Source organism: Microcaecilia unicolor, chromosome 3, assembly GCF_901765095.1.
Source record: "Microcaecilia unicolor chromosome 3, aMicUni1.1, whole genome shotgun sequence".
Classification (NCBI taxonomy): Eukaryota; Metazoa; Chordata; class Amphibia; order Gymnophiona; family Siphonopidae; genus Microcaecilia; species Microcaecilia unicolor.
Genome location: NC_044033.1, coordinates 420,175,800 through 420,189,236, shown reverse-complemented (window position 1 = coordinate 420,189,236; position 13,437 = coordinate 420,175,800).

Below are 13,437 nucleotides of genomic sequence, written 5' to 3'. Positions count from 1 at the left end.
TCAAAGAAATAGAAAGAAGTGCCTTTCCTCCTCTACATTGCAAAATAAAAGATGTGAGATGTAAATTATCAAATCTGGCACAGCTCTAATCACTAAACTGAAAATAAATTCATTTTCCTACCTTTCATGAGTTTATTTTTCTACACATTTTGTTACCAGTCTCTGGTTCTGCTTCCCTGTCTGTGCTCTTAACTCTGTTGTCAGGCCTTCTGTCCATTTGCTATTTCTTTTCTCTAAGAAACACATGGCAATGTACTGCCAGGTCATTACAGCAGTCAAAAAACAATATTTTTCTCAACACATAGAACAAGCTGCAAATTCAACCAAGCAGCTATTTAAAATAATAAACAGTCTATTGCAAACCCCACAACAGAACCAGCTTTCGTGCTCACAACTAACCAGCAATGACTTTGCCACTTACTTTGCCAACAAAAGTAAAGGTCTCCTTCAGGAGCTACAGACAGTCCCAGCAAAGCTCCTACCAGCTAATGAAGAGAACACTCCCTCTTCCCCACCATGCACAGCCATCTGGGACTTATTCAATGAGGTCACAGAGGAAGCTCTTATATCCTGAAAGGTCTACGACCTACAACCCGCCCTCTTGATCCCTGCCCAGCAAGGATTGTACAACAAGCGAGCACAGGCCTCATTGAAGGGGCCACTAAAATTATTAACTCCTCTCTTACAAAAGAGATGTGGCATGCCCCCTATTGAAAAAAAGCTCACTGGACCAGGACAAGCTTGAAAACTACCAACCAGTTAACATTCCTTTCCTGGCAAAACTTATAGAATACATGGTCTGCACTCAACTCAATGACTGGCTAATTGAAAGTAATTGGCTAGACCCATGTCAATCTGGCTTCAGACCTGGGTATGGAACAGAGACAGTTCTTGTGTCCCTTCTTGATGATCTGCACAGAAACCTTGACTTGGGATTTGCCTCGATACTAGTGTTGCTCGATTTCTCCGCAGTCTTCAACACAGTAGATCATAATGTCATGCTTATAAGACTCGCAAAAACATGTATCAGTGGCACAGTCTTTACTTGGTTCAAATCCTGTTTGTGAGACAACAATCAGTTCAGTTCAGCGACAGCACATCATTACCTTGGGCTCTGAACTGTGGAGTGCCACAGGGATCCATACTGTCTCCAATTTTATTTAATATCTACCTCAAGTCTCTGGCTGAGGTGCTTCGGTCAATGGACACAAAATTCTACATCTGTGCTGATGATGTGCAACTACTCATACCCACTGAACTCTGAGTAATATGACTGCCTGTTTAACTGCAATTCAGGAATGGGCAAACAACAACAAACTTTGCCTGAACCCAAATAAAGCAGAGATTCTTTGGATACCAAACACAAGTAGAGAAATACCCAACTTCAAAATACCTTTTGGGAAGTATGAACTCCCCCTAAAATCACAGGTCAGGAATCTTAGGATACTGCTAGACTGATCACTCACTCTAATCCCACAAATTCCAACAACCTTCAAAAATTGTCTCTATCACATACGGCAGCTACAAAATTTTTCTCCATATATTGAAAAGACGAGGCTGACCACAGTGGTCGATGTCATGACAGCATCACAACTAGACTACTGTAATGCCCTGTACACTGACCAAACCAAAAAGAGTTTGTACGAGCTCCAGCTAATTCAGAATGCTGCAGTACGACTGATAGAAGGCTGCAAGTAGCGTGACCACATTACACCCTTCCTGTGAAAGCTATACTCTCTTTCAAGGTCCTCAGACAAAATGGACCAGAGTACTTAAAGAATAAGCCAGCCCTTTACACACCTTTGAGACCTCTAAGATCCTTTCAAGGATCATCACTTTCTGTATCCTCATCAAAAGAAATTGTACGATGTGATACCCACCAGCAAATCTTCTCAGGAGTAGTCCCCACACTGTGAAATTTACTCCCAGAGGGGCTATGTTTAACTCAAGACTACATCTACTTCATGAAGCAGGTAAAAGCCTGGCTCTTCTCCCAAGCCTTTAATACATAGAGTGACTGACAGACTATATACTCATTCTGTACCTGGACTAGCTTGCTACACACACTGTAACTTAGTTCAGTTCCTTATCTCTTGCTTAACTATACAATGAACTTGTCTTGAGTTTAGCTAACCATCTAATTATCCCAACTGACTCTGTACCATGCATCTTGTTCCCATCATATATCTGCTCTTTGTCCCTCAGCTATATGGTAAGCCGTATTGTAGAAAATCTTTAGCATCATATCTATGTTAGTAGAATGCTCGAATGCATGCTTATTAGGTGTATTTTTAGTATTATACTAACAATGTATTATATCTCTGGTATTTGAATTCCAGTGCTGTTAAATGTATATATTTTTTATACTGTTTCACGGTAATTCTATTATTAGGTTTCAATTTACTATTTTCAAGTTTACCTCATTTATTATAGTTTTATTCTTGGTTATTTTACTATTGTTATGCTGTTAACAAAATTGTAATTTTTATGTTAAACTGTACCTGCTGTACACTGCCTTGGGTGAATCTTTTCATAAAGGTGGTTAATAAATCCCAATAAATAAAAAAATAAATAAATAAAGATACTTGCTGCTTTATATCCATCTATGACAATGACCTTTCATGTTCAGCTTTCTTCAGTTTTTTCTGCCTCCTTGTCAGATCTATCCAGTTTTCTATCTCTTCTCTTCCCCTCGATCCAACTGCAGCATCTCTTCCCTCTCTTTTCCCTTCCATCTTTGAGCAACATCTTTTCCTTACCTTTCCATCTCCTTGTAACCTAATGGTTAGTGCAGTGACCTGAGAACCAGGAGAACTGGGTTGGATTCCCATTGCAGCTCCTTGTGTCTCTGGGCAAATCAGTTAACCATCCATTGCCCCAGGTACAAAATAAGTACCTGTATATAATAAGGCAGTAGAACTAGAGGACATGAAATGAGGTTGAAGCAGGGCAGACTCAAGAAAAATGTCAGGAAGTATTTTTTCACAGAGATAGTGGTGGATACTTGGAGAACTCTTTTATTAAAAAAGAAACGCAAAGCCATACAGAAACATATAACCCCAAACCAAATATATACAAACAAGTCCCCCACCTTAAATCCACCTATCTACCTATATACACTGTCAACCCCCACCCATCCTAAAATGAAATTAAATGAACATAAAATTCAAATAAAACTCGAAGCCAATTCAAAATAAACTGTCCAACCCCTCTATGGAGGTTTCAAGTGCACATGCCTCCACCAAACATTGGTTCTTGCTATCCCCTCCGCCACCCGTTCCCACTGGGCTACCCCCTGGACCGCCCGAACCACCTCCCAACTAACGCTGTCGGCTGATCGGTAGTCCTGGTGCAAGGAGACCCCACACCGAGCCATCCAGAGGCTAAACCGGAGTATCACCGAGATGAGGAACTCCGTCACCGGATCTAACCCCCCACCTCCCCCCTGCCGCCCGTAAACCCAATCTGCATATGAATATGAATTAAAACTCGGGATGTGTAATAATGCTGCTACCCTGCCACATACCATTCGTGTAAAGGGGCATTCCCGTAAAAAATGTTCCATCGTTTCCTCCCTCCCCACGCACTCCCCCCTTGGGCAATCCCGTTCCTGCACATTCCTGTAGTTAATATTCCCTCTGACATACAATTTCCCGTGAAAAGACAGCCAAGCAATGTCTCTGTATTTCGGCGGGATCCTCCGTGAGGCCACCAACCGCAAGCCCTGCCTCAGCACTGGACCAGGTGCATCCTTCAGTACCAGGGGCGATGAGAATGTTTGGGACCTCACCCGTTCCACCCATACCTCCCTCCTCCCTGTCTTTATTTCCTCTGCCAAAATTCCCCAAACTCGTACCAGCCGAACTAAGGGCCTATAGTACCCAACCTGGTCCGGAGCCCCCTTCCTTACCACCCCCACCCTCCTTCCCAACTTCCACGGGAGCCAGAATCTCTCCCACCAAGACAGAACGCTACCTGCCCATCCTGGCGGATCTCTGTCCAGTGCCCGTCCCAGGTTAAACTGAATAAACAGGGAGCTAAAGAAAAGTACAGGGTTTACCATCCCTACCCCCCCCTCTTCCCGGGCCAAGTATGTGATGTTACGCTTGACCGGGTTCAGCCGATTCCCCCACAACATCTGAAAAAAAACACTATATAGGGTGGTATAACAATGCACTGGCAACAAACAAATATAACTGATAAACAAAAACATAGGCACCAGGTGAGATTTAATCAGCTGAACCCGGTCAGTCATGGACATCCTCCACCCTTTCCATCTGTCAACCTTTTCCTTAGCTCCCTGTATGCACCGCTGCCAATTAAAGGTTGCATAATCCCCCTGTTCAAAATATACCCCTAATACCCGCAGTCTGCTAATGGCCTCCGGAAACTCCCCTCCCAAATCAAAAGAGCCCCCTGGAGGACCCACCCACAGACTCTGACTTTTCTGGAAGTTTATCAAAGCCCCTGTAGCCTGTGAGTACCCAGAAATGACCCCTTTCAATTTCTCCCCCTCTGTTGTGTCCGCCACCCACACCGTGACATCATCAGCATAAGCCACCACCCTTAATTGAGACCCTGTACACACCTCCACCCCCCGAAGTCCCTCCTTCCCTCCCTGCTCTAACCACCTAACAAAGGGATCAATTGCAAAAGCATAAAGTACCGGGCTTAAAGGACATCCCTGCCGCACCCCTGCTGTCACCCCGAACCTATTCCCTTTCCAACCGTTCACCAGGGGAAAACACCGTGCCCTCGTGTACAATAAACGTAATTGAGCCACCCAATCCCTAGGAAACCCATAGTGCTCTAAAACCTGCCAAAGAAACGCCCACTGTACCCTGTCAAAAGCCTTATCCTGATCTAATGCCACCATTAGTCTTCCTTCCCCCCGACTATGTTCCACACCTTCCCTTACCCAAGCCGCTGCCTCCAGAACCCCCCTCCCCTTAATCCCACAGGCCTGTGAACTTGCCAACACCCCCCCCACCACCTCCTTCATCCTATTCAGAAGCATATGCGCGAATATCTTCCGATCACCATTGAGCAGGGCAATCGGACGCCAGTTGGCCAAGGACTCTGGATCTTTTCCCTTACTCAGAAGAATCAACGCCGCCTCGGTCAGGGATTGGGGTAAAACCCCCTGCTGACATGCAGCCTCCCAGACTTGCAGCAGGATTGGGGCCAGAAGGTGCTTAAATGCCTGATAGTACTCTGTTGTGAGTCCATCTGGCCCTGGTGCTGTCTTCCTCCTTAAGGCCCCAATGGCCTCTTCTACCTCCCCCAGAGACCAGGGGCGCAACAGGGCCTGAAGAGATGGGCCCCCCCTTCCCACCCCCGGTGTCCCCGCAATATAGTGACCCATCACTTCCTTATCCACTTGCTTATCTGAAAAAAAACGTGCAAAGTGCTCTTCCACCACCTTTAAAATCCCCTCCTTCGACACCTGAACTACCCCTCCCATGTCCCTTAAACCCCCCACAATCCTATGCTCCCTCCGCTCCTTGCAACACATAAATGGGTCTGGGCTGACCAATTTCCCAAAGTCCCGTTCATAGACCAAGGAGGCATATCGATCATACTGGACCTTTTCAAGTTGCTCCTGCAAATCCAGAATATCCTCCTTTCTCCCTCCATTGGAGAGTAGATAGTCCCTTCGTTTCTTAATGGCAGTCCCCAGCCGAGTTCTCTCCCTTCCTTCTCTCCGAGCTTGACGGGTGAAAAAAAACCTCGTCCGCCTCTTCACTAACTCCCACCACTCTCCAATGGAGGGAAAAATACCCTGGATCGAAAGCTGGTCACCCAAAAAGGCCCGATATTCCTCCTTGACCTTCTCATCGGTAACCCATTTCAGGTTAAGCCGCCATAACCCCCTCCCCGGCCTATGCCCTGCCCAACCCCCCACCTCCACCAACACCAGTTTATGGTCCGAGAAGTCCACGTCCACCAACCTGGGCCCCTGAACGCATGCCCCTTCCCGGACCAAAAATCTGTCTATCCTGCTCCTACACTGTCCCCGTGCAAATGTGAAACCCTCCACCTCTGGTGAAAACTCAAGGTGCACATCTACCAACCCTGCCCCTTTCATTATCCCAGCTAGCCGTATCCCATCATACCTCACCTGCGCTGCCCTTCCTCCACTATCCTGTTTCCTCAAAATGGTGTTAAAATCCCCCCCCCAAACCACCTGACGTGCCGTGTATAAATAAGGTTTAATTTTACCAAATAACCGTGAACGTTCCCTCTTACTTTGTGGCCCATAAACATTAATAATCCGGGAAGCCACCCCGTGCCACAAAACATCCACCACCAAACACCTCCCTACTCCTAATTCCATCACCCTTTGAATCTGTACCTTATGTGTTTTAAATAATATCCCTACCCCCCCATACCTGTCCCCTGCCAAGCCCCAAACCGAAGGCCCCCATCTCCAGGCCCTCCTCGCACGCCTGATCGCCTCCATAGTTTGCAAGCGTGTCTCCTGGATTAGGAAACAGTCTGCCTGGATCATGGAGAGGCCCTCAAAGGCCAAACATTGCGCCCTCTGGGAGGCCACACTCGCCACATTCAGAGTGGCAAATAATAATATAATACCTGCCATTATGTAGGTAAAGATGACTGTCTCCCAACCTCTTCCTGCTGAACTGCTTCCTTCACATCACCCCTACCTAGAGCCCAGACCCCTTCTTCAACCACTTCTTCCTCCGCCCAATCCCTAACCCCGGCTTCAAAACCTCCCTCCTTCCCCACCCCCTCCCCCCCTCCCTTCTTCCTTCCCTTCTTCTTCTTAGACTCATCCAACCCCCCCTCCTCTTCAGACAAAGACAAACCCCCCCGCCCTCCTTCCTCTATTTGCCCCCCCTCCCCCCTCTGATCCCCTCCCACCCCCTGAACCTTCCCCCTCTCACTCCCGTGATCCTTCCCCTGTAGAGCTCGAATTCTATCTGATCGCCTCATAAGCTTCTCCCCCTCTCCTGCCCCCCCTCTTCCCCCCTCCCCGTCCAACCCGCCCCCACCATCCACACTAATCTCCATCCTCCTAACCTTCCCCCCCTTCTTCTTACGCTTACCCCCCTCTCCCTCCACCCCCTCTAATTTCCTCTTTCCTTCCTCCCCTCCCCCCACAACCCCACCGACCCCTTCCCCTTCTTCTTCCACCACCTCCTCCTCCTCTGCCAAAACCTGAAACCGGTTTCCTGTCTCCCTCTCTTGCCGAGTCCCCTCTCCTGACCCCCCTGAAATCCCTCTACCCTTCCCCTTCACCCCCCTCTGCTTCTTGGGGACCTGGGCCCACTCATCTACCCCTTCCAGCCCTTGCCCCTGTTTCCTCACCTGTGCTGCTGCCTCTGGAACCCCCACCTCCACAACCTCCCTCTGTGCCCCCCTTGCCCCCTGATCCCGACCCTGAACCCCCCCTCCCCCCACCCCCTCCTCCTGCACCTCCTCTTCCCTCCCCCCCTCTTCCCTCCCCCCATTATGCGACGCCCTAGGGCAGTCCCGGAAGGCATGCCCCAGACCACCACAAAGATTGCACCTGATCGAAGAACACTCTTCGGTGGGATGATCTTTCGATCCGCACTTAGCACATTGCTGTACTGGGCAGGACATGCTAAAATGGCGGAAAGACCCACACCGAAAACATTGTCTTGGCTGTCCCTTGTAAAAACACAGGATTCTGTCCCTTCCAATAAAAGCCGCTGAAGGAATGTGTTGTACTACCTGCCCTACCTGGTGAAGTTTAACCAAAGCCCCCCACCCCCCCGCCCAGACTCTACTTGGATCCGGGAGCTTGGTCAATGGAGTCCTCAACTCGGCATACCTGTGCAGCCAAAAGGCCAAGTCTGCCCCTGAGATGGACTCGTTACGGACTAGCAGAGTCACCTGCACCAGATCTGGCCGACTGATGGGAACTACCCTATAACATTTCCAATCCCCCCTTCCTCTTACCCCCTCATACTTTTCCCAGAAGACCTCCATGCCTCTCTGGGTCAGAAAACTGACATCGTATTCTGGGAGATTAACTGGATGAATACAGGCATAGAGGTCTTCTGGGACAAACCCTAACTCCAAAACTAGTTTCAACACTGTATCACGTGAAGGCATTCCCCCCTCCCCCACCCACTTGATTTGGACCACATTCCTTCTCTTGGGCGGTTGCCCATCACCCCTACCTCCCCTGAACCCAGCATCTGTGTTATTACTAAAGGAAAACTGCCCCTTCCCTCTTCCTCCTTCCCTATTAACCACATCTGCAAAGGAGGGCTGACCCTGCCTCCACTGACTTCCCCTCCTCCCTGAGCTTATCCCTTCCTTGCCTGAAGATCCCTTCCCCCCCACCTGCTGATCCTGCCCACCCCCTTTACCTTCCCTTACCATCTCCCCATCAACCCCCTCCCCCCTTCCACAAACTGGAACAGCAACCCGTTCACCAACCTTTTCACCAACAGAACAGTTCCCCAAACCCTCTGCCCCTTCCCCCTTACCCCCCTCCCTCACATCACAAATCAACATATCCTGAACATCATCCCCTCCCCCTCCCCCCTGCCCACAGTCAGTGCCCAGAGAACTGAGCCCCCTGGAATCTATAACCAGTTCTGAACAGTCCTTAGCTTTCACAATGCTTCCCTGGGAGTGAGCTCCCTCTGCCTGGGCTGCAGATCCCCCAGCAATATCTTCTGTCAGAGAGACTGCTGATACACTCTGAGGAGAGCTCTGTTCTCCCTGCACCAGCAGGTCCCGCGTGAGGCTGCTTACAGTTTTTACAGAGCCAGAGTTTATCTCCTCTTCCCTTCTGTGCTGGGGATTCCCTGAGCTTGGTTGTGCTACTGAATCCACCACTTGTGGCTGTAAACCTGGTGCCTCAATCAGGGAGCTAACTAAGCTCACCTGTGTCTGCAGCCCTAAGACCTGCTGTTCATTAGTGTCCACACTCCCAATGTCAGTATGCTTTCCAGCTTGCTTTCCAGTGTTCACCTTCCCTGTCAAACTGTTGCCTGCATCACTGTTGGGTAGTGCAGGCACTTTTTGTGAAATAACACAAAACCCCAAGTCACCGTCCTCAGTTTCAAAGACAGCAGAATATGTAGGCTGACTGAGTTCCAACTCCATTGTGTTTTCAGCCATATTCTCTGCAGCACCACCTGAGGTCTCTTCAACTCCTTCCCTCTCTTCCCTGGCAGCTGCCTCTAAGGTAAGGTTTGCAGGGTTCTGAGTTGCTAGATTCTTCATAAATTGTAAAGTGTCTTGACTGCTTGTCCCCACCACATTATCTACTGCAACCTGGTGTTTTGTAAAACAATCCTCAGATACCAACTCTTCTGTTTCCTCTGGCTGATTCTGGTTTGGCACTGTCCTGGGTTGAAATCTTTCCCTGGTAATATAGAGTTCCCTTAAAGGGTTATCAGAGCCCTTCTTCAGGGAGTCCAACACCTTTATTTTCAGGCAAAGCTGCTTTCTCAAACGAGCTTCTTCCTTTCCATACAGACTCTTCTGTGCTGCTGGGGCCAACTTCTGCAGGGTTCTAGCCCTGTTTAGTTTTTTTCCCAGCACTTCCACCTCCTTCCCCAGGGCTTCAATCCTCCTCACCCTGTCCACGATACCTCTGGCTGAAGAATCAGGGCTGCTGCTTCCCAGCTGCCCTACCCCCTCCTCCTCCTCTTCCTCAGACCACTCATCCTCACTGTACAACGGGTCCAGCACCGGCTGAAGCTCCTGACCCTCTTCCATCCTCTGTTCTGCCACTTTCTGGGCCTGCGGGACTCTCACCCTCTGCCTCCCCCTCCCATGCTCTTCGTGCTCCTTACCCGGTAACCGCTGGGTCATGGGAGGGGTGCTGGGTCTACTGTCCCCCCTGGACCTCGAGGCTCCACGGTCCAGGGGACTCCGCTCTCTTCTCCCAGGGGCCAGGCTCGGCTGAGAGCTGCTTCTCCGTCTCTCCTGGTAGCTGGGCCCGGCCGTTTCCCGAGCCGGGTCCTGCCCTGAGGAGCGCTCCCCAGAGCCCTGCCTCATGGCTGGGAAGGGAGCTAGGCCTTGCTCCCCTCCCTTCCTCCAACCACAGAGCCTCCTGTAGTATGTCCTTCTCCTTCAGTGTCTAGCTACACACTGACTTGGAATGCCCTCCCGCGGGAGGTGGTGGAGATGAAAACGGTAACGGAATTCAAAAATGCATGGGATAAACATAAAGGAATCCTTTTCAGAAGGAATGGATCCTCAGAAGATTAGCAGAGATTGGGTGGCAGCACCGGTGGTTGGGAGGCGTGGCTAGTGCTGGGCAAACTTCTACTGTCTGTGCCCCGAAAATGACAGGGACAAATCAAGGTCAGGTATACATATAAAGTAGCAGATATGAGTTTATCTTGTTGGGCAGACTGAATGAACTGTACAGGTCTTTCTCTGCCGTCATCTACTATGTTACTATGAATGTAACCACAAAAAGGTGGTATGACAAATCCCATGCCCTCTCCTTTCCCCTCACCACCATCTTTGTGCAGCATATTTTCCCTTTCCCTTCCCCTCCCTTCCTCTCCATCTGTGTCCGGTATCTTTTCTTTTCTTTCCCTTCCCCTCCATTCATGTGTAGAATTTCCTCCCTCTACCTTCCCTTATCCTCTCCAGCCATATGCAACATCTCTTCCCTTCCCCCTTCTATCTACATGCAGCATCTTCTCCTTCCTTCCATCTATGTGCAGCATCTACCCCTCTCCTCCTCTCCATCGATGTTCAGCATCTCATTCCTCTTTTTTTTTCCTCCTCCCTTCCATCCACATGCAGCATCTTTTTCTTCTCTTCCTGTCCCTTACATCCATGTGCAACACCTCCCCTCCCCATTCTCTCCATCTGTGCGCATCTCCTCCTTATGTCATCTCTGATACCTCCTCTTTCAGTCCAGTACTTCTTACTGTCTCCCTCACTCTGTGGGTCCAACATTTCTTCTTCCCTCCTCCCCACCTATCATTTCCTCTCAAACTTTATTCTCCAGATCTTGCCAGGCTCTGCCCCTGCCCAATCTACACTCCTACCACTGCCACTGTGCAATGTGCAAAATCAATTTAACACACTGTAACCTATGAATTAATGTGTATTAAGTTAATTTTGCATTTGTTAAAATGATCTAATATGTATTCAAACTATCGTATTAAAATGGTGAGTAAGATTAACCTAAAGGTCTGAAAATTATGAAAAATAGACTAAACTATAAATAACAACAACATTTTTACCCTACAACTAACTCATATTGCCACTATAAAACTTGTGGTAAAAATTAATTTAATAATGATTTAAAAAAAAAGTCCCTCAATGAACTATGCAATGTTATATCTTATAGGTAGGTGGTAAAGACAAATTCTCCAGTGGCCCAGCAATATGAATCCCATGCCCAGTGATCTACAAACCACTCTTTGTAATGCATTGTTACACTATTGATTGTGGTCACATGAGATAAGATGGTTGTGGCCACAATAACCATAGTGTAAACAGGATACCAATTATCGTGCTGCTGCTTGTTCGTATTGACAGGAAAAGCAGGGAACTGTATTATTCTTTTGAGCAGCCAGAAGTAAGGAAGGCATCAGCGATTCTTAAAAGGTATCAAAGGAAAAGGAAGGCAGTAAAAAGAATCGGAGGGTGCACAAAATGCCACAGAGGTTGCTGAAAGATCACATCAATGCATGTTGTGCTTCACATAATTGTAGAGAATGACCCTTGACTTTTGTTAACACTAAACTAAGCTCTTGGTCAAGGAAAGACAAGAATTTGAGAAAAAATAGCCATAGATGACCCAAAGGTTTGGTATCAATGCATAAGATAGAGTGAAGGAGCAGCCTAGTGCCTACATTTTTTTTAAATGATGTTTTATTATTAACTGCCTAGTTTTTAGGAGGAATATAAATGAATAAGATAAATTAAATAAAGCAGTAGTTTAAACTGGGGAAGTCAGGGTTCCAATCTCACTTCTCCAGCTAATGAGCTTGTGCCTGTGGACAAATCACTTCAGCCTAAATTCCTTCTTGAAAACATAGGCCTAAATTTACTAACCTGCATTAATCTGCATTTAGCAGGCTCTAACACATATTATCATTAGTCAGTAAATCTAGTTCTTAGGTTTATTTATTTATTTTTGACATTTATACGCCATATTATCCCAAACATACTCCAGTTCTATGTGGCTATCAGTAAATTTTTTTATTAGGATTTATATACCACCTTTTTGAAGGCATTCACTCAAGGTGACAACAGACAATGTTTACAAAGCTATAAACAAAATATCAAATACTGAAAAGATACTCCATCAATGGATAGAAACCTCTTAAAGAGGAGCGTTTTCAGTCTTTTACAAAATACCAAATAATCAGGCTGACATTTGATTGCCATTGACAGTGAATTCCACCACTTAGCACCCTAAAATCAGCAGAGTGAACTGACTAATAACACACTCTCTTGCAATCCAGAAGATGAAGTCTAATATAGTCCCTAGAACCAGAGGTTTTATTGAATAGGAGAATAGATATTAAGGGCTGCGTAGAATCCTGTGTCATGCCATATAATATTTATAATATTTTAAAGGTTGGTAAGCCTTCACAGGCACATACTAACCACTGCACCTGAATTCATCTTGAGTTAAGAACTTAAATAGATACTATGTCAGACTAAAGACTATCAAGCCCAGTATCCTGTTTCTAGCAGTGGCCAATCCAGGTCATAAGGATCTGGCAGGATCATAAAAAGTAGATAGATTCCGTGCTGCTCACCCCCAGGAATAAGCAACAATTTTCCACCAATCTACCTTCTTAATAGCATTTTGTGCACGTTTCTGCAGGAACTTCTCCAAACCAATTTTAAACCCAACTATGCTAACTGCTCTTATCATACCCTTTAATTTGTCTTAAATATGATATCAGTAAACTCACGGCATGTCTTCCTGGTCTTTTTGCTTTTTGAAAGAGTAAACAACGGGTTCATATTAACCTGTTCCACTTGGCTCATGATTTTGTAAATCTATATCAATCTCCCTTCAGCCATCTCTTCTCCAAAGTGAAAAGCTCTAACCTCGTTAGCCTTTCTTTATAGGGAAGCCATTTGATCCCCTTTTTGATTTTGGTTGTCCTTTTCTGTAGGTTTTTGGATTTTTCCTTCAGGAATTTGTCCATGCCTTTTTAAAACCCAGATATGCTGATTTTTAGCACATTATCTTGTAATGAGTCCCACAACCTAACTGTTAATTGAATGAAAAAATATTTTCTCCTATTTGTTTGAAATGTGCTACTTTATAACTTCATGGCGTGTCCCATACTCTTTACCTTTTGAAAGCATAAACACTTGATTCACATTTACCCATTCCAGGGGTCCTTTTACAAAACCGTGGTAAAAAGCAGCTTGCGGCAGTGTAGGCGCGGATTTTGGGCGTGCACTGAGATATTTTTCATTGCACAAACCAAAAAT